At 41.7% G+C, this 19,769-nt stretch overlaps 1 protein-coding gene and 1 pseudogene across 2 annotated transcripts in view; one reads left to right on the forward strand and one right to left on the reverse strand.

The window, feature by feature from the left end:
* Positions 1–19,769, reverse strand: part of LOC126108803 (uncharacterized) — a 244,045-nt gene that overhangs the window by 30,815 nt on the left and 193,461 nt on the right. The window lies entirely within an intron of this gene.
* LOC126109081 (5S ribosomal RNA) lies at positions 10,755–10,873 on the forward strand (annotated as a pseudogene).

Raw genomic sequence — 19,769 nt, forward strand, 5'->3', positions numbered from 1 at the left:
TGATTTTGAGGTAACAGGCTTAACATCAGAAGAGGCACCAATGTTAGAACTGAATAGGGGATCATGGAAGAATTTTACAAGGGGGACTACGCTCCAGGCTGAACGCTGAAAGGCATAATCAGTCATAAATGATGATGATGACAATAATAGACGCAAAAAAAATATAATGATTCTGAAAACTCTGTGATTTTGTCAGCCACATTACAGTATTCCATGGGCAACATGGTTACTCTATAAGGTCACATTACTGCCAAGCATTATGTGACCATTTCGTCTAATCATATCCATCCCCTGATACAACGTTCAACTTCCAGTGGTCATATTGTGTTCCAAGAAGACAGGGCTCCTGTTCACACAGCTTTCATTGTCATACACTGTTTTTTGTGATGACGAGAATGAACTGTCGCGTCTCTCCTAGCCACCACAGACACCATATCTCAATATTATAGAACCGTTGAGGTCTACTTTGGAGAGAAGGATGTGTGATCGCTACCCACCAACATCATCATCACCTAAAATTGTCATTATTTTGCAGGAAGAATGGTGTAAGAATCCCTAGAAAACCATTCAAGACATATATTTAGCCATTTCGAGATTACTCGAAGTTGTTTTGAATGCTAACTGTTTCCCTACACCATATTATGGATGTTTACCTATTTTTGTCTACCCCCTGTATAGCACTGTAAGAGCTTGAGCAGGAGACAACACTTCCTCCAGATAATTCCACATCCTACAGTGATGCATGATTGTAGAAATGGCTGGACTTGGAATTCTGTGTGTGTAACACTGACAGACAGGTCTCCCTAACACTGAGGTCATATCAAAACTGTTGATCACACTGTCATATTTGTACCCCCTCCCTCTCACAAACTGGGATGCTATCTTAGATCATCAGATCTCTTAATGGAGGTCCCACTTGGTACTGCCACCAGGTGTAAAGTTAAGATACTTATTTTGTTTTTGAACACAAAAGGTATCAAACCTATTGAAATTCATGAAATCCATTCCAAGTTAACTGAACTGCATGGAAAGCTACACAATAATATCAAAAATATTTTATAAAAGTCGTGTGGAGAGTTTATTGTCAGTCATATTAAAATGCAAGACAAATTGGAAACATTAAAGGTTAATGTGAGCATCCATGGAGTTGTCCCACAATTAGTATTACTTCTTCAAGATTATAATGCAAGAAAATCAGTTGAAACCACAAGTAAATATCATTCAAATCCTGAATTCATATTGGAATTTATATCACTAGAGCAGTTTAGACATCAATGGAGGAGGTATATTTACTACTGCAAAGAACTGACTATCTAGTAAGGTTATTACAGATTATGAATGTGAAATGATGTCGGTGAAGTTAGGCATCATAGGTAGGTTAAACAGTATAATCAGATGCATTTATAGAAATCTGTGTCAGATGCTGTGTTAGCAGAGAAAACTTCCACAATACAGTACAGTTTCTAGACCATGCAGTAATAATAGGGTGAGATTTCAATTTGCCAGCTGTAGTATGGGAGAGTAGTGGTCAAAATTGGTGCCAGACACTAGGAGTTGTGAGAGATCATGCTGAATGTCTTGCCTAAAAATTACTCTGAGCACACTGTTACTGAACTCACTCATGAGGGCAACAATTGGTTGGTTGGATGATTAAAGGCACCAGACTACTAGGTCAAACAGGGTGCTAGCACAAACAGGCAGCATGGGTGGCTAACTAGAGGGATAAGAATATCCTGTAGAACAAAGTGGCAGGTATATCAAAACGTTAGAAATAGTCAAAATCTAAATGCAGCAGCCCATTACAAACAGTATTGTAAGGTGCTTAAAAATGTTATTAGGAAGGCAAAAAGTATGTGGTATGCAGGTAGAATAGCTAAGCCTCAGGATAAAATTAAAACCACATGGTCAGTCATAAAGGAAGTGGCTGGTCTGCAGAGACTGGTTGAGGATATGGAATCAGTGCGTAGTGGGAATGTCCGTGTTAGTGGTAAGTCACATATATGTACAGTATTTAATAATCACTTTCTGAATATAGCAGGTGAACTAAATAGAAACCTAGTCCAAACAGGGAATCATATAGCACTTGTAGAAAAAAGTGTTCCAAGACTGTTACCTGAAATGCTTCTCCATGATACTGACAAGAGGGAGATTGAGTTAATAATTAAATCACTAAAGACCATGAACTCTCGTGGATATGACAGGGTATCTAGCAGAATACTAAAGTATTGTTCTATGTATGTTAGCCCAGTACTTAGCCATATCTGTAACTTTTCCTTTAGGAGTGGTCGGTTTCCTGACCGATTAAAGTACTCGGTAGTGAAGCCACTTTATAAAAAGGGAGACAGGGATAATGTTGACAATTATAGACCTATTTCTATGCCATCGGTGTTTGCTAAGGTTATCGAGAGGCTTGTACATACAAGGTTACTGGAGCATTTAAATTCACATAATTTGCTGTCAAATGTACAGTTTGGTTTTAGAAATGGTTTATTCTCCTTTCTCTGTGAGGTTTTGGACGGATTAAACAAAAGATTGCGAACGCTAGGTGTTTTCTTTGATTTAATGAAGGCTTTTGACTGTGTTGACCATAAAATATTACTGCAGTAGTTGGATCATTATGGAGTAAGGGGAGTAGCTTACAATTGGTTCACCTCTTAATTTAAGAGCAGAAAACACAAGGTAATTCTCCGCAATATTTAGAGTGGTAGTGATGTTCAGTCCCAATGGGGCACTGTTAAGTGGGGAATTCCCCAAGGGTCGGTGCTGGGGCCACTGCTGTTTCTTATTTATATAAATGATATGCCTCATAGTATTACAGGTGATTCAAAAATATTTCTGTTTGCTGATGACACCAGCTTGGTAGTGATGGATCTTGTGTGTAATACTGAAACAGTATCAAATAATGTAGTTCAAGAAATAAGTTCGTGGCTTGTGGAAAATAATTTGATGCTAAATCACAGTAAGACTCAGTTTTTACAGTTTCTAACTCACAATTCAACAAGAACCGATATTCTGATCAGACAGAATGGGCATATTATAAGTGAGACGGAACAGTTCAAGTTCCTGAGCATTCAGATAGATAGTAAGCTGTTGTGGAAAGCCCATGTTCAGGATCTTGTTCAGAAATTAAATGCTGCTTTATTTACCATTAGAACAGTATCTGAAATAAGTGACAGTTCAACATGAAGAGTAGTCTACTTCGCATATTTTCATACGCTTATGCCATATGGTATTATTTTTTTGAGTAATTCTTCTGATTCAAAAAGGGTATTTTTGGCTCAAAAATGGGCTGTTCCAAGCTATATGTGGTGTAAGTTCGAGAACCTCTTGTCGACCCCTATTCAATAGTCTGGGAATTCTGACATTGCCCTCACAGTATATATTTTCTTTAATGTCGTTTGTTTTTAGCAATATTAGCTTATTCCCAAGAGTTAGCAGCTTTCACTCAGTTAATACTAGGCAGAAATCAAATCTGCATGTGGAATGCACTTCCTTGACTCTTGTGCAGAAAGGAGTGCAGTATTCTGCTGCATCCATTTTCAATAAGCTACCACAAGAACTCAAAAATCTTAGCAGTAGCCCAAACACTTTGAAGTCTAAACTGAAGAGTTTCCTCACAGCTCACACCTTCTATTCTGTCGAGGAGCTCCTGGAAGAGCTGAAAAATTAAGCAAATTCGAGTGTTACATTCTTGATTTTCTTTATTTAAACTTACGAATTGTCGCCTGAATATGTTACTTATATTTCATTTTATCTGTTTCTACTATTGTGTTAAAATTTCATGTATTGACTCATTCCATGACCATGGAGACTTCTCCTTAATCTGGTCCCACAAAACAATAAATAAATAAATAAAAATAAATCAGTCCCTTTTCCTGGAACACAGGGGGCTACATGGATGTACATCAGAGATGACCTACCGCTCAAAACCCAGGGGAAGAAAACCCCAGGTTCTACTAAAGATCAATGAAGGCTAGATCCATGACAAAACAGTAGAAGGGGGACATCAGAAGAAAGGCACACAAGGTGTCCCATCTAGGGAACAGCCGGAAGCCCTCACAAGCAGAATGTAGTGAAGAGACATGCATCCCCCACCTTCTACCACTTACCAGAGATGTTGTTGTTTTTGTGGTCCTCAGTCCTGAGACTGGTTGATGCAGCTCTCCATGCTAATCTATCCTGTGCAAGCTCCTTCATCTCCCAGTACCTACTGCCACCTACATCCTTCTGAATCTGCTTAGTGTATTCATCTCTTGGTCTCCCTCTATGATTTTTACCCTCCACGCTGCCCTCCAATGCTAAATTTGTGATCCCTTGATGCCTCAGGACATGTCCTACCAACCGATCCCTTCTTCTGGTCAAGTTGTGCCACAAACTTCTCTTCTCCCCAATCCTATTCAATACCTCCTCATTAGTTATGTGATCTACCCACCTAATCTTCAACATTCTTCTGTAGCACCACATTTCGAAAGCTTCTATTCTCTTCTGGTCCAAACGATTTATTGTCCACGTTTCACTTCCATACATGGCTACACTCAATACAAATATTTTCAGAAACGACTTCCTGACAAATCTATACTCGATGTTAACAAATTTCTCTTCTTCAGAAACGCTTTCCTTGCCAATGCCAGTCTACATTTTATATCCTCTCTAGTTCGACCATCATCAGTTATTTTGCTCCCCAAATAGCAAAACTCCTTTACTACTTTAAGTGTCTCATTTCCTAATCTAATTCCCTCAGCATCACCTGACTTAATTCAACTACATTCCATTATCCTCATTTTGCTTTTGTTGATGTTCATCTTATATCCTCCTTTCAAGACACTGTCCATTCTGTTCAACTGCTCTTCCAAGTCCTTTGCTGTCTCTGACAGAATTACATCATCGGTGAAGCTCAAAGTTTTTATTTCTTCTCCATGGATTTTAATACCTACTCCGAACTTTTCTTTTGTTTCCTTTATTGCTTGCTCAATATACAGATTGAATAGCATCGGGGAGAGGCTACAACCCTGTCTCACTCCATTCCCAACCACTGCTTCCCTTTCATGTCCCTCGACTCTTATAACTGCCATCTGGTATCTGTAGCCTTTTGCTCCCTGTATTTTACCCCTGTCACCTTTAGAATTTGAAAGAGAGTATTCCAGTCAACATTGTCAAAAGCTTTCTCTAAGTCTACAAATTCTAGAAACGTAGGTTTGCCTTTCCTTAATCTTTCTTCTAAGATAAGTCATAAGGTCAGTATTGCCTCACGTGTTCCAACATTTCTACAGAATCCATACTGATCTTCCCCGAGGTCGGCTTCTACCAGTTTTTCCATTCATCTGTAAATAATTCGTGTTAGCATTTTGCTGCTGTGACTTATTAAACTGATAGTTCGGTAATTTTCACACCACACCTGATTTGTTTGGGATTGGAATTATTATATTCTTCTTGAAGTCTGAGGGTATTTCGCCTGTCTCGTGCATCTTGCTCACCAGATGGTGGAGATACCCCACTCAAAAACTGTCTAAGAAAGACTAGCAACATGGGCAGGGCAGGAGAAGCACATATAGATATAGAATGAACAAGTTGAACAGACCATGCGAGAGGGAGGAGGGAGAGTATAAGAGCAGGAAGAATGAAGGTCAGAGTGGACCACGAAGCCCAGAAAGCTGCAGCCCAATCTGGGCAGACAAGGCAACAGTGTGTTCTGTCAACCCCTCAATGGGCTGAAGAGGTTAAGTGGCCCTCCCTTAAAGAGAGAGGTAAAAGAACTCTTCATGAATAAGATGTAAAACTAAGTCAGTTCCTGAGGCACTGTCTCTCTAACATCAGAGGTAGCGAGACAGGGAAATTAAGAGTCTTGACAGCTGAAAATCGAAAGCCATGGGTGACAGTTCATGACTGCAGTTTTCATATTTTCCCTTTCCGTCAACATTCAGCGATACCCACACTAAAGGACCAATAATAGAAGCAAAAGTTGTCAGTGATACTTAGGACCCCACAGCTGCTGCTAGACCACTGATGGCCACTAGAAAGAGAGGGACACTCAATGCAGAGGACTACAGAACCCTATTCTCTTGGATATGGTGGGTACTGTGGGAAGCACGAACTTGAACCTGGAAAGTACTGTCCAACAAGAAGTTCTGGATAAAAATTGGGAGCAGACACCAGAGACCCCACTCGTGTACAACAGTGAGGATGTGGTGTCACAAGCCTTTGCAGGTCAAAGAAGGCAACTATAAGGTGTTAACATTGAGCAAAAGCTATTCGGATGTCAGATACCAGGTAAACCATGTTATCATTAGATTAATGGCCTTGACAGAAACCACCATGTATTGATCCAGAAGACTGTGACTCAAGAAGACAACACAGCTGCCGGCTCACCAAGGGTTCAAGGAACTTACGGAGAATAATGGTGAGACTATTTGGGTGATAACTATATATCCCTATAGGGTGCTCAGCCAGTTTCAGTACTGAGGCGATGATGCTTTTCTGCCATTGTAATGGGAACTTGCCCTCGTTCCAGATGCAGTTAAGGATGGAAGGATATGATGCTGACAATTCACTGATAGGTGCTTGATTATTTGGTTGTGAATGTGGTCCAGCCCCGGGAATGTAACGCAGCAGTGGGTTCGGACACTGATTAATTCCCACACACTGAATGGCTCCAAGTGGCGTGTAGTAAAAGATGATGCTTTCACTCCACCTATTGTCTCACGACATGAAAGGCAAGCTGATAATTCTCTGGAGCAGAGGTTCAAGCATAATGAAGAACAAAACGTTTGGTGACTGGGTCTGGGGCAGTGAAGACAGTGCCATTCAAGGTAATACCAAGTACTCCTGCAGGTGTCTGGTATCTGTAGAAATGTCTGATCTTTGCCTAACCCTGTGAAGGAGAGATACATTGTCTGATGGTTCACACATATTGTTTCCAGCATTCTCGTCTACAAATGCAGAAACAGGGGGAACTGCTTAAAAGATGTAGCTCAGCCAGATGGTGGAAAAAAAAACCTGCAACAATTCCACTAGAGAGTAATGTTGTCAACAGCAGGTTATGCCCTAGGGTCACCTGATGCCACTGGTTGAGTGGTTATGGCAGCAACACACACAGATTCTGGGTTCCATTGTGAGGTGCAAGCCAGGGCATCAGCAGCCGTCATAATCTCTGCCTCAGTTCCAGGAGTGGAACAGGCAACATCTGGTGGTGTGGGGGACCAACAGAAACTCCTTCTTCTTGGAGGACTCCTTATCTTTTCTCTGCTTAAAGGATTTGGATGACAGAGAGCTTCTCTGAATCAGTTTCAGGCAATGATGATGATGATGATTGTGAAGCCGTGTGACCAGCAGCCTGTGGCTCCTTCAGCCATTGGCTGATGTCCAGTAGTTGACTAGCAGAAGCCTTGGAAGGAAATGTCCTAAGGGACTACTTTCTGGTGAGAGAAGCCAGAGGAAGGTGATTTGTCTCTGGCTGAGAGGTGGGGGCCAATGTCCCCGGTGGGTGGGAAGCCAATGATCCCAATGTAGGTGTGGGAGAAGCAGCAAGAGGAGAGCCCCCAACCATCAGGAGGGCAGGCATGGTCGAACAGCTCTGAGAACCCACTGTGTGTGGTGTAAGGGCTGGGAGGATCATTTCCAAAGGGGGCAATGTCATCTTAGATGTAGCATATGACACTGTTGTACATGCTGGGTGCTGTCAGTCACATTTCTTGGCCTCTTGATAAGTTCATTCATCCAGAGTCTTATGTTCTCTTATTTTCTTCTCTTTCTGAAAAATGATGAAATCTGGCAAGCAGGGAGAATGGTTCTTTCAACAGTTATCATAGAAGGGCACAAGGAGTATTCACATGCAATGGTCATCCACAGTCTCTACGGATGAGGCTAGGATTGCAACATGAAGATGTGGAACAGATGGTTTCATATTGCATTGGTATACCATTACCTTGACATTTGCAGGCAATGAAATGCTCTCAAAGGCCAACCTGAAGGCACTGGTAGCAACCCTATTGTCCTTTGGGCCCCTATGGACACATCAGACAAAGTGTACACCCCACAGTTTTAAGTCAGTGCATAGGTCATCACCAGATTGCAAGAGATGGTCTCAGTGAAAAATGATGACCTGAACAATATTTGGAATATTATGTGGAGTGACAGTCACTGGTAAGTAACCCAACTTAATACATCCACCTACAGAGCAGCCAGGGATGGGAACATTTTAGGGTCACATCTCTCTGCATTAAACGAGGACTTGCTTTCCACAGAGAGTGCTGGGGCCATATGACCACCAGCAGGAGAAAACTTCACCTGTTTCATTTGCGCCTCATTCACCATGGTGCCACCCAGCCTCAGCAACGACTACCTGGCAAGTAATCTGTTGCTGGGAGTCCCCGTGCCCCAGTCATGATGGGAACACACTCCTTGGCATACATCAGGAGTTTTCAGCTCAGGCACCAATACTGTGAACCCAGTGGAGCTATCACCATGAAGGTATTTAATGACCACCCCACCACAGGATGGCTAATGTATTAAGTTTTGGGAGTATTATCTAAGTAAAGGGAAGGGTGCAAAGATAGAAAGTGGCAAAGGTGGAACACACATCACATTGGGTGACCTTACCTGCATTATTCACACTTCTGGAGAATTTTGAAAGTTGCTGACAGGTAGAACCCAACAATGGGGACCATGTATTTACTTAATGAAAAGTTGTATAAAATGCTGGAAGTAGAAACTCAAGTCCAAAATTATAAGCAATGTCCAAGAAGAGTCTGCACCAAGAAGACCATCCGATGGAGAGCCAGGGATGGAAAGGGACCATGGAAGTACAAGCTTGCAGCATGCAAAGGGGGAAGGAAGTAATGCTGCTGGAGCCCATGGTAGCAAAGGATGTACTCACAAATGAGTTGTGAGCCCCCGAGGGGGAGGGGGGAAAGGTTGAGGGCAACGACTTAGACATCTTAGCAAGAAACAGATCTGAATTTTCGAACCAGTTAACACAGGAGGGCACTACCAACCATAAGATTGTGATAGTATGACTGACTACAGGTGTTCAAGAAATGTTTAGAATGCTAGGAAAATATTTTTACTTAGCTGGAGTAACAGGATAAAAATATTTAAGTATCTGATTAGTAAACATCACCAATTTAAGCAATGGCAAAGCATAGCTGAACACAATTTCTATGACGTGAAAATTAGCATATGGAAACAATGCAAGAAGTACTCAATGACTTTGAAAGTAAAATTCCGACAGTCAATCTGACTATAAGCAATAGACATCTTGATCTGACAAAGTCAGTAAGCAGATAAAAATCATCTATTCTGATGCTCAGTGGCCACATCATTCCAGGAAGCAAAAAAGAAAGAAAGTCAAAATATTGATTTCGGTCCTCCAAGACTGCTTCTTCATGAGAAGTTGTAATAGAGGTTCTCCTTTTGGACATTTGGGCAGGTCATCTTTATCCATTAGCAGAAGTCACAGGGAGGAATTTATTGCCAATTTGAAATTTTTTTCACATTCAATATTAGTGTCCAGACACTGTACAATTTCCCACAACCTAAATGTCAAAGTCAGCCAGTATTTTAGACTAGACACAGTTTGTTAGGATCACTGACAGGTGGTGTTTCAATGAGTGGCACCTGTGGCAATCACCAGGATACACAGAAGTGTCGCGTATGGTGCTGGGGATGTGAGGAGAGAATGAACTGCAGGAGCAATGCACACTCTACTCCCAGCCCTGATTTGATGGCATGCACTTCTCCTTCCCACTCCTGTCCTATTTTTTAGACTCTGATACATATGACATTAGCTGTGGTGGGCCGTCCTGGCATTTGGTGGGAAGTTCACTACCGCATGAGTGTCTCACTCATGTTCCATTTGTTGAATATACTGAGTCCAAATCCTAACTACTCTGACACACTCTCCTTAGCCCCCACCGTATGGTACAAATCTTGTATCATAAGGGGAATTCAAACCAACATCTACAAAAGCTAGATATGTTAGCTAAAAAAACAACAACAAAATTACATGTGCTTGCTTCAAAACTAGAAATTAATATATGGTCTGAAGTTCTTGATGTTTGTGTACCTATTCTCAATGGTCTTCCCAGACTCTTTCTACTGAAACATACTAGAGGGCATAAAGATATAAGAATCTGAAATGGGCATCCCAACTTCACTGTGGATAATTATAAATTATGCTCCAAAAATTGCAACAACTGATCTGCAGCCCAGGTTCAATTGGAAACATACCATATTACCACCACATTTTATCAGATTCTTCTGTCACAAGCACTTTGATGTCTTTGAGGATTACAGATCTGACATTAAAGAATCTTGATCTGTTATTGTTCTCAATCCAGTCAGGTACAATATTTGCTCTGTCTTTTCTCATTTATTCTTTATTCAGTTTGTTCACTGTATATCCATGTGTACCATTACAATATGGATCGCTACCTGACAGTAAGATATCTGAGGTGTTGCGTACACTTGTACATAACGCTTTCTCTCACTTTTTCTCCTACTCAGTCAACTGCCTGTGCAGTTGTACATATTATTAAATGGAATTTACACAATGCTGAGTTTTGCAACTAATGCTGTGCTACTGTTTCTATGTTAGAAATTTACTTGCACATAGATTATATGTTTTAATTCTGGAGAAGGCATAAAATACATTTTATTTTTAACCCCAATTTTAAGATTATGTCAAAAATGAAGCTTCTCATAGTACATGTCTCGCATCACACGACATGGAATTTTATCTGTCCTATTCAGCATAATCCGCCAACGGCCTTGCCGCAGTGGTAACACCGGTTCCCTGTCAGATCACCAAAGTTAAGCGCTGTTGGGCTGGGCTAGCACTTGGATGGGTGACCATCTGGTATGCTGAGCGCTGTTGGCAACAGGGTGCACTCAGCAGCCCCTTTGAGGCAAACTGAGGAGCTACTTGATTGAGAAATAGCGGCTCCGGTCTCAGAAACTAACATAACGGCTAGGAGAGTGGTGTGCTGACCACATGCCCCTCCATATTCATGTCCAGTGATGCCTGTGGGCTGAGGATAACACAGAGGTCAGTTGGTACCATTGGGCCTTCATGGCCTGTTCAGGAGGAGTTAAGTCTTTTTTTATTTTTTTACTTTTTATTCAGCACAATTCACTTGAGACATGAATGCTAATATCATGTGAAATAATTTCAATTTTTTTTTAAATTGATTTCCTAATATTATCTTACAAATTTTGTAAGAAATGTAGTTATTTTTAAACATTAACATTGTTCTCCTACTTAAATGGGCTGATGCCATTGATGTCATGTATCAGAGTGTATACGTGGATAACGGAAAGAAATTCCTGGATTTCCCTGTTAAAAATACAGTTTTCCCCAGGTGAACATACACGTTTTCCATGTTAAGTGACAGTATACTTTCCCTCAGAACTGTGGAACTTAGCAATACTTTGAACGGTTAAGGTTTTTATACCAGCGTAGAGTGTCTTCCCTGCACTTTAGAAAAGTAAATCCAGAAAAAGAAGCACTTTTGGGAAAGATCTGTGATGTGCAGCAACATGTACACTACATATTTTCATATTACGAAAGTATAAATTCGAATTCCACCAAACACAGCACGTTAGTTATTGAAGCATTGAAATTGGGAGATTGTGATGCGCTTTTGTAAGCCAATCATAGTTCATGTCATGTGATCTCATTAGCCGATGACAGCAGATATTTAGAGCGTAGGACATGTGATGTAACCAACCAATAGCAACATCACTGTTGAGTAGTGCAAACAATAGAAAAAAGTTATGGTTTAAATTAACAAACTTAGTGTAGCTTTAAGAGGAGTTCAACTTTCACATATTATATTGATCGTGAAGATTAATAAGCTACAATAAAAGCTAAGCTTTTACATATAATATTGGTTTTTTGTGTGTGTTACACTTTAAGATACATCACACAAATATGCTAGTAAAATTTTAAATAATGACATAACTGCCTCATCATATGGGCATGAAATTCTTCTAAATGGCTGGTCCTGAAATTGTTACGTTTTAAATGAAAGTCAAACGCTCTTTTTTAAGAAATTCATCCCCCATCTCACAGGTAACATAATTAATGTTTAAAAGGAAGTTTATTTTAAAAGTAACATTTTTCAGACCAACATTCACAATATTTTCCCACGATATGTTAGAAATAGGTTTGTTTCAGCAGTTGCCAGAGTTCCAGAAAACACAAGATGCTGTACAGAAAACAAAAGGTGCTGCACGTGCGCAGCTACAATGATGTAGCAAGCCCGCATGTGCATACATATATAGCATTAACAGGTCGTGAGTATGTCATAAAATAAACAGGAGTGTGCTCCCTGCCGCCGTTGGATAAGCAGCTGCAGCAGCAAGTCGTATACTCCTAGCTCACTCATTTGTTACATAGTTTAATTCTTAATTTCTTTGGGTGTTTTTGGTACTTGCATTGTTTAATTCATAAATTTCGGGCGTATTATAGTATTTCAGAGTTGTAGCATCGCGTTTTAGTACCTGAATAGTGTAAATTCGCGTAGTCGTCTGTCATCTGTTTTTGTATTGAACGGCCAGTGTCGGTTGGTCACAGTCAGTGTGCTCCCTGCCGCCGTTGGATAAGCAGCTGCAGCAGCAAGTCGTATACTCCTAGCTCACTCATTTGTTACATAGTTTAATTCTTAATTTCTTTGGGTGTTTTTGGTACTTGCATTGTTTAATTCATAAATTTCGGGCGTATTATAGTATTTGAGAGTTGTAGCATCGCGTTTTAGTACCTGAATAGTGTAAATTCGCGTAGTCGTCTGTCATCTGTTTTTGTTTTGAACGGCCAGTGTCGGTTGGTCACAATCAGTGTGCTCCCTGCCGCCGTTGGATAAGCAGCTGCAGCAGCAAGTCGTATACTCCTAGCTCACTCATTTGTTACATAGTTTAATTCTTAATTTCTTTGCGTGTTTTTGGTACTTGCATTGTTTAATTCATAAATTTTGGGCGTATTATAGTATTTGAGAGTTGTAGCATCGCGTTTTAGTACTCGAATAGTGTTAAATCGCGTAGTCTCCTTCCGCCGCCGAGCAGTGTGTCAGCAGTGCACAAGTGGCAGCATTACTGCATTTACTAGGCAATCTTGTATTTTAATAACCGTTTCAATTTTGTGTCGTTTTGTTTGCGCTCTCTGTAGATTAGTTCAGACGTTCTTTGCACAACAGTTTTTAGCACGGATAGGGACTGCAACTGCTGTGTTCGGATGCAGGCTGAGTTGGCATCCCTTCGCTCCCAGCTTCAGGCAGTGTTGGCTTCGGTCACACAGCTTGAGGCTGTTGCCAATGGGCATCATTGTGGGGGTCCGTATGGGGGTTTGTCGGGGACGGCCAGCTCGTCCCACGCATCCCCCGATCGGACTACGACTGTGGTTGCCCGGGATACTGCCCGCATTGAGGCTGATCCCTCACCTGTGGTAGAGTGGGAGGTCGTCTCAAGGTGTGGCAGGGGGCGAAAGACATTCCGGAGGGCTGAACGGAAGGCCTCTCCAGTTTGTCTGACGAACCGGTTTCAGGCTCTGTCTCAGGCTGATACTGATCTTCGGCCTGACATGGCTGCTTGTCCTGTTCCAGAGGTTGCCCCTCAGTCTGCAAGATCCGGGCAGTCGCAGAGGGTGGGCTTACTGGTAGTTGGGAGCTCCAACGTCAGGCGCGTAATGGGGCCCCTTAGGGATATGGCAGCAAGGGAGGGGAAGAAAACCAAAGTGCACTCCGTGTGCATACCAGGGGGAGTCATTCCAGATGTGGAAAGGGTCCTTCCGGATGCCATGAAGGGTACAGGGTGCACCCATCTGCAGGTGGTCGCTCATGTCGGCACCAATGATGTGTGTCACTATGGATCAGAGGAAATCCTCTCTGGCTTCTGGCGGCTATCTGATTTGGTGAAGACTGCCAGTCTCACTAGCGGGATGAAAGCAGAGCTCACCATCTGCAGCATCGTCGACAGGACTGACTGCGGACCTTTGGTACAGAGCCGAGTGGAGGGTCTGAATCAGAGGCTGAGACGGTTCTGCGACCGTGTGGGCTGCAGATTCCTCTACTTGCGCCATAGGGTGGTGGGGTTTCGGGTTCCGCTGGATAGGTCAGGAGTCCACTACACGCAACAAGCGGCTACACGGGTAGCAGGGGTTCTGTGGCGTGGGCTGGGCGGTTTTTTAGGTTAGATGGCCTCGGGCAAGTGCAGAAAGGGCAACAGCCTCAACAGGTGCGGGGCAAAGTCAGGACATGCGGGGACCAAGCAGCAATCGGTATTGTAATTGTAAACTGTCGAAGCTGCGTTGGTAAAGTACCGGAACTTCAAGCGCTGATAGAAAGCACCGAAGCTGAAATCGTTATAGGTACAGAAAGCTGGCTGAATCCAGAGATAAATTCTGCCGAAATTTTTACAAAGGCACAGACGGTGTTTAGAAAGGATAGATTGCATGCAGCCGGTGGTGGAGTGTTCGTCGCTGTTAGTAGTAGTTTATCCTGTAGTGAAGTAGAAGTGGATAGTTCCTGTGAATTATTATGGGTGGAGGTTACACTCAACAACCGAGCTAGGTTAATAATTGGCTCCTTTTACCGACCCCCCGACTCAGCAGCATTAATGGCAGAACAACTGAGAGAAAATTTGGAATACATTTCACATAAATTTTCTCAGCATGTTATGGTCTTAGGTGGAGATTTCAATTTACCAGATATAGACTGGGACACTCAGATGTTTAGGACGGGTGGTAGGGACAGAGCATCGAGTGACATTATACTGAGCACACTATCCGAAAATTACCTCGAGCAATTAAACAGAGAACCGACTCATGGAGATAACATCTTGGACCTACTGATAACAAACAGACCCGAACTTTTCGACTCTGTAAGTGCAGAACAGGGAATCAGTGATCATAAGGCCGTTGCAGCATCCCTGAATATGGAAGTTAATAGGAATATAAAAAAAGGGAGGAAGGTTTATCTGTTTAGCAAGAGTAATAGAAGGCAGATTTCAGACTACCTAACAGATCAAAACGAAAATTTCTGTTCCTACACTGACAATGTTGAGTGTTTATGGAAAAAGTTCAAGGCAATCGTAAAATGCATTTTAGACAGGTACGTGCCGAGTAAAACTGTGAGGGACGGGAAAAACCCACCGTGGTACAACAACAAAGTTAGGAAACTACTGCGAAAGCAAAGAGAGCTTCACTCCAAGTTTAAACGCAGCCAAAACCTCTCAGACAAACAGAAGCTAAACGATGTCAAAGTTAGTGTAAGGAGGGCTATGCGTGAAGCGTTCAGTGAATTCGAAAGTAAAATACTAGGTACCAACTTGACAGAAAATCCTAGGAAGTTCTGGTCTTACGTTAAATCAGTAAGTGGCTCGAAACATCATGTCCAGACACTCCGGGATGATGATGGCATTGAAACAGAGGATGACAAGCGTAAAGCTGAAATACTAAACACCTTTTTCCAAAGCTGTTTCACAGAGGAAGACCGCACTGCAGTTCCTTCTCTAAATCCTCGCACCAACGAAAAAATGGCTGACATCGAAATAAGTGTCCAAGGAATAGAAAAGCAACTGGAATCACTCAACAGAGGAAAGTCCACTGGACCTGACGGGATACCAATTCGATTCTACACAGAGTACGTGAAAGAACTTGCCCCCCTTCTAACAGCCGTGTACCGCAAGTCTCTAGAGGAACAGAAGGTTCCAAATGATTGGAAAAGAGCACAGGTAGTCCCAGTCTTCAAGAAGGGTCGTCGAGCAGATGCGCAAAACTATAGACCTATATCTCTGATGTCAATCTGTTGTAGAATTTTAGAACATGCGTTTTGCTCGAGTATCATGTCGTTTTTGGAAACTCAGAATCTACTATGTAGGAATCAACATGGATTCCGGAAACAGCGATCGTGTGAAACCCAACTCGCTTTATTTGTTCATGAGACCCAGAAAATATTAGATACAGGCTCCCAGGTAGATGCTATTTTTCTTGACTTCCGGAAGGCGCTCGATACAGTTCCGCACTGTCGCCTGATAAACAAAGTAAGAGCCTACGGAATATCAGACCAGCTGTGTGGCTGGATTGAAGAGTTTTTAGCAAACAGAACACAGCATGTTGTTATCAACGGAGAGACGTCTACAGACATTAAAGTAACCTCTGGCGTCCCACAGGGGAGTGTTATGGGACCATTGCTTTTCACAATATATATAAATGACCTAGTAGATAGTGTCAGAAGTTCCATGCAGCTTTTCGCGGATGATGCTGTAGTATACAGAGAAGTTGCAGCATTAGAAAATTGTAGCGAAATGCAGGAAGATCTGCAGCGGATAGGCACTTGGTGCAGGGAGTGGCAACTGACCCTTAACATAGACAAATGTAATGTATTGCGAATACATAGAAAGAAGGATCCTTTATTGTATGATTATATGATAGCGGAACAAACACTGGTAGCAGTTACTTCTGTAAAATATCTGGGAGTATGCGTGCGGAACGATTTGAAGTGGAATGATCATATAAAATTAATTGTTGGTAAGGCGGGTACCAGGTTGAGATTCATTGGGAGAGTCCTTAGAAAATGTAGTCCATCAACAAAGGAGGTGGCTTACAAAACACTCGTTCGACCTATACTTGAGTATTGCTCATCAGTGTGGGATCCGTACCAGATCGGGTTGACGGAGGAGATAGAGAAGATCCAAAGAAGAGCGGCGCGTTTCGTCACAGGGTTATTTGGTAACCGTGATAGCGTTACGGAGATGTTTAACAAACTCAAGTGGCAGACTCTGCAAGAGAGGCGCTCTGCATCGCGGTGTAGCTTGCTCGCCAGGTTTCGAGAGGGTGCGTTTCTGGATGAGGTATCGAATATATTGCTTCCCCCTACTTATACCTCCCGAGGAGATCACGAATGTAAAATTAGAGAGATTAGAGCGCGCACAGAGGCTTTCAGACAGTCGTTCTTCCCGCGAATCATACGCAACTGGAACAGGAAAGGGAGATAATGACAGTGGCACGTAAAGTGCCCTCCGCCACACACCGTTGGGTGGCTTGCGGAGTATAAATGTAGATGTAGATGTAGAGATCAGAGGGTACTTCAAGAGCATCGGAATTTCATAAACCATACTAAAATGCATAATACAGCTTAAAGTGCACACGCATATGTCCAGCTTCACTATGAAGTAGACCCTAACCTGGTATTAAGCTTTTCAGTATGGTTTTCGGGATGCAAATTTTTTTGGCGTACTAATACTGTATTATCTCATGTTTGGTTCTTTATTATTGTATAATGCCATACGTGCCTGAAGAGGTAAACATGCAATTGAAATTCAGTGAACAATTGAAAATAGCCAGTAGTTTGGAATTAAACACTTCATTTCAAATAAATTGACTGGCTCTGCAAAAAAGATAAATAAAAGCAAAATTTCTTTAGCAAACCAACAAAAATAACTTCATTGTTCTGCAACATGACTGATTACTGCTAGATGGGCGAAAATGTGGAAGTAAAATAAAACCAGAAAGCTGAAATCAATAAAATATTTTAGCCTTCCTTAATTATGTGAATGTATTTTAATTCACTTCATTGCTCCTGGACACAGAAATTCATTTTGTTTGCATTTGCTGTGTTTTCATTTGCTATGAGTGCTGTAAACCAACAAGAAACAGCAAATTCACTAAACGTAAACATGGGTTACATTGAGACCACCCCCTTCCTCACTCAACTCAGACTGTCCTGCGCAGGCACGAATCTGGCAGCTTCGGCATCGCAGAAGAATTTTATTGCTACAGTATTATAATACAGTAGCACGAAACAGTAAAATAATTTACTAGCACATCAGTTCTTACCAGTAAAAATCACAAAAAGGTATCTGAAAACTAAAACAATGAAAAAATTCCCAGGTAATGCTCAAATTTATTTCGCATATTGTAGAATATATATTTGATGCAGTACATTGCATTTATTATGTTTAATGTCAACTGACAGTCTCTATACCAATCATCGATGCTCTGTGGATCTTCCTGGAATTCGATACATTCTTCTGACAGTGCTACATCCTTATAGACAATTAAGTTTCATGTGAACAGCCTCATAGAGCCTCTAACATTATCTACTACATCATTTATACACACTGTATATAGCAATGGTCATATCACAATTCCTTTTGGTACTCCTGACATTATGTGATTTGTGATAAATCTCTCCCAATACGAAGTAAGCTTTTATTTTATTCCCTAAATGGTAGTGCAGCACTGATAAGATGCCTTCCTCAAGTCATCCTGCACATCAATGTCTAAATCTTACAGACAAACATAAAGCTGAGTTTCATAAGTTCTCATTTAGCAGAACCCTTATTGATTTTTAAGGATGAAATTTTTGTTCTACAAAAACGTCGCAGTACTTAAACATGTAACATGTGCCACAATACTGCAACAAAATGGCATCAATAATGTGATTCAACATATGTATGATGACCTTTCTTGAAAACTGTAATGACATGCACTTTTTTCCAATAGTTATGTACCTTTCGAAGCCCCTGTGTCCTATGACAAACTACATTTCAAATAGACAGAATGTCACATGTCTCTCATCCAGTCCAGATGCCTTCCCACTGTTAAGTGATAATAGTGACTTTTCTATTCTGTCTTCACAAATCTTAGTATCTGCTATTTTGGCATTCATGTGAAGTGTACCAATCAGTGGGGTCTGAGAAAGGAGAATGTGGCAGGATTAATCCGACCAAATGCCAGGAGGGACTACCATGGCAAATTTAAGGTGCAGCAAAGTCCAAAAAATAGGAGATGATTGGGAAGGAGAGCTGCATGCTGTCAAGTAGGAGGCAGTGAGTTTCAACTCGTGTTCTGCACACTTCCGTGGCCCCACACACACAACATTTCTCTCCTGCATCCTATTGATTACCAGAGACACTGCCCATCAAAGAATGGCCTGTCAGCAACCAAAACAAGAGCTAACCCCTTCTAGTCTGAAATAGAAGCTGACTTTGGGATGTACGTCATTTGAAAGTGTACAGAGTTTGGGTGGTAGTACTAATGCAAAAAGACAATTTCAAATTGTCAGTTAATTAACTTCCCCTAATGGATAGTGACCAATAAAACATTTTGTCACTTTGTTGAAGCTGTGACTACATTTTCAAAAAGATATCACATGCTTTCAAGGTTTTTTTTTTTTTTTTTGTGGCTTTAGGATGCACAACTACAGTGGTCATTAGCGCCCAGACTAAATTATGAATGCACTGCAAAGCACAATGTTAAAACAGCAGCTAAAAAGGACAACACTATAAAAGGCACATTAACAGGCAAGGGATTAAAAGAAAACAGCATAATCAAATGTCCTTAGACAGGTTTGTCAAGTGGATAAAACGAAGAACGTGAGCAGCTGCTCTTGGGTCATCCGCTAAAATTTGATCCAGAGTACATGGCAGGCCAAGATCAATGCACAGTGTATTATTAAAATTTGGACAGGACGTTAAAATATGGTGTACCGTCAGCAATTGCCCACATGGGCAGAATGGCGACGGCGCAGCCGTCAGCAGATAGCAGTGCCTGAACTGGCAGTGTCCAAACTGTAACCAGGCCAAAACAACCTCTTCCCGTCGAGAAGGATGTGAAGACGTTGTCCAAGCCGTGGGGAGAGGTTTCAAGGCCTGAAGCTTGTTTTCAGTAAGTGTAGACCAATTGGCATGCCACAGCGATAAAATGTGCTGACAAATGGCCCTGCTAAAATCAGATGAAGGCACACAACAAGAAGCTGTCCGAGGCTGGAGGACCGCAG

Source organism: Schistocerca cancellata, chromosome 11 (assembly GCF_023864275.1).
Source record: "Schistocerca cancellata isolate TAMUIC-IGC-003103 chromosome 11, iqSchCanc2.1, whole genome shotgun sequence".
Classification (NCBI taxonomy): Eukaryota; Metazoa; Arthropoda; class Insecta; order Orthoptera; family Acrididae; genus Schistocerca; species Schistocerca cancellata.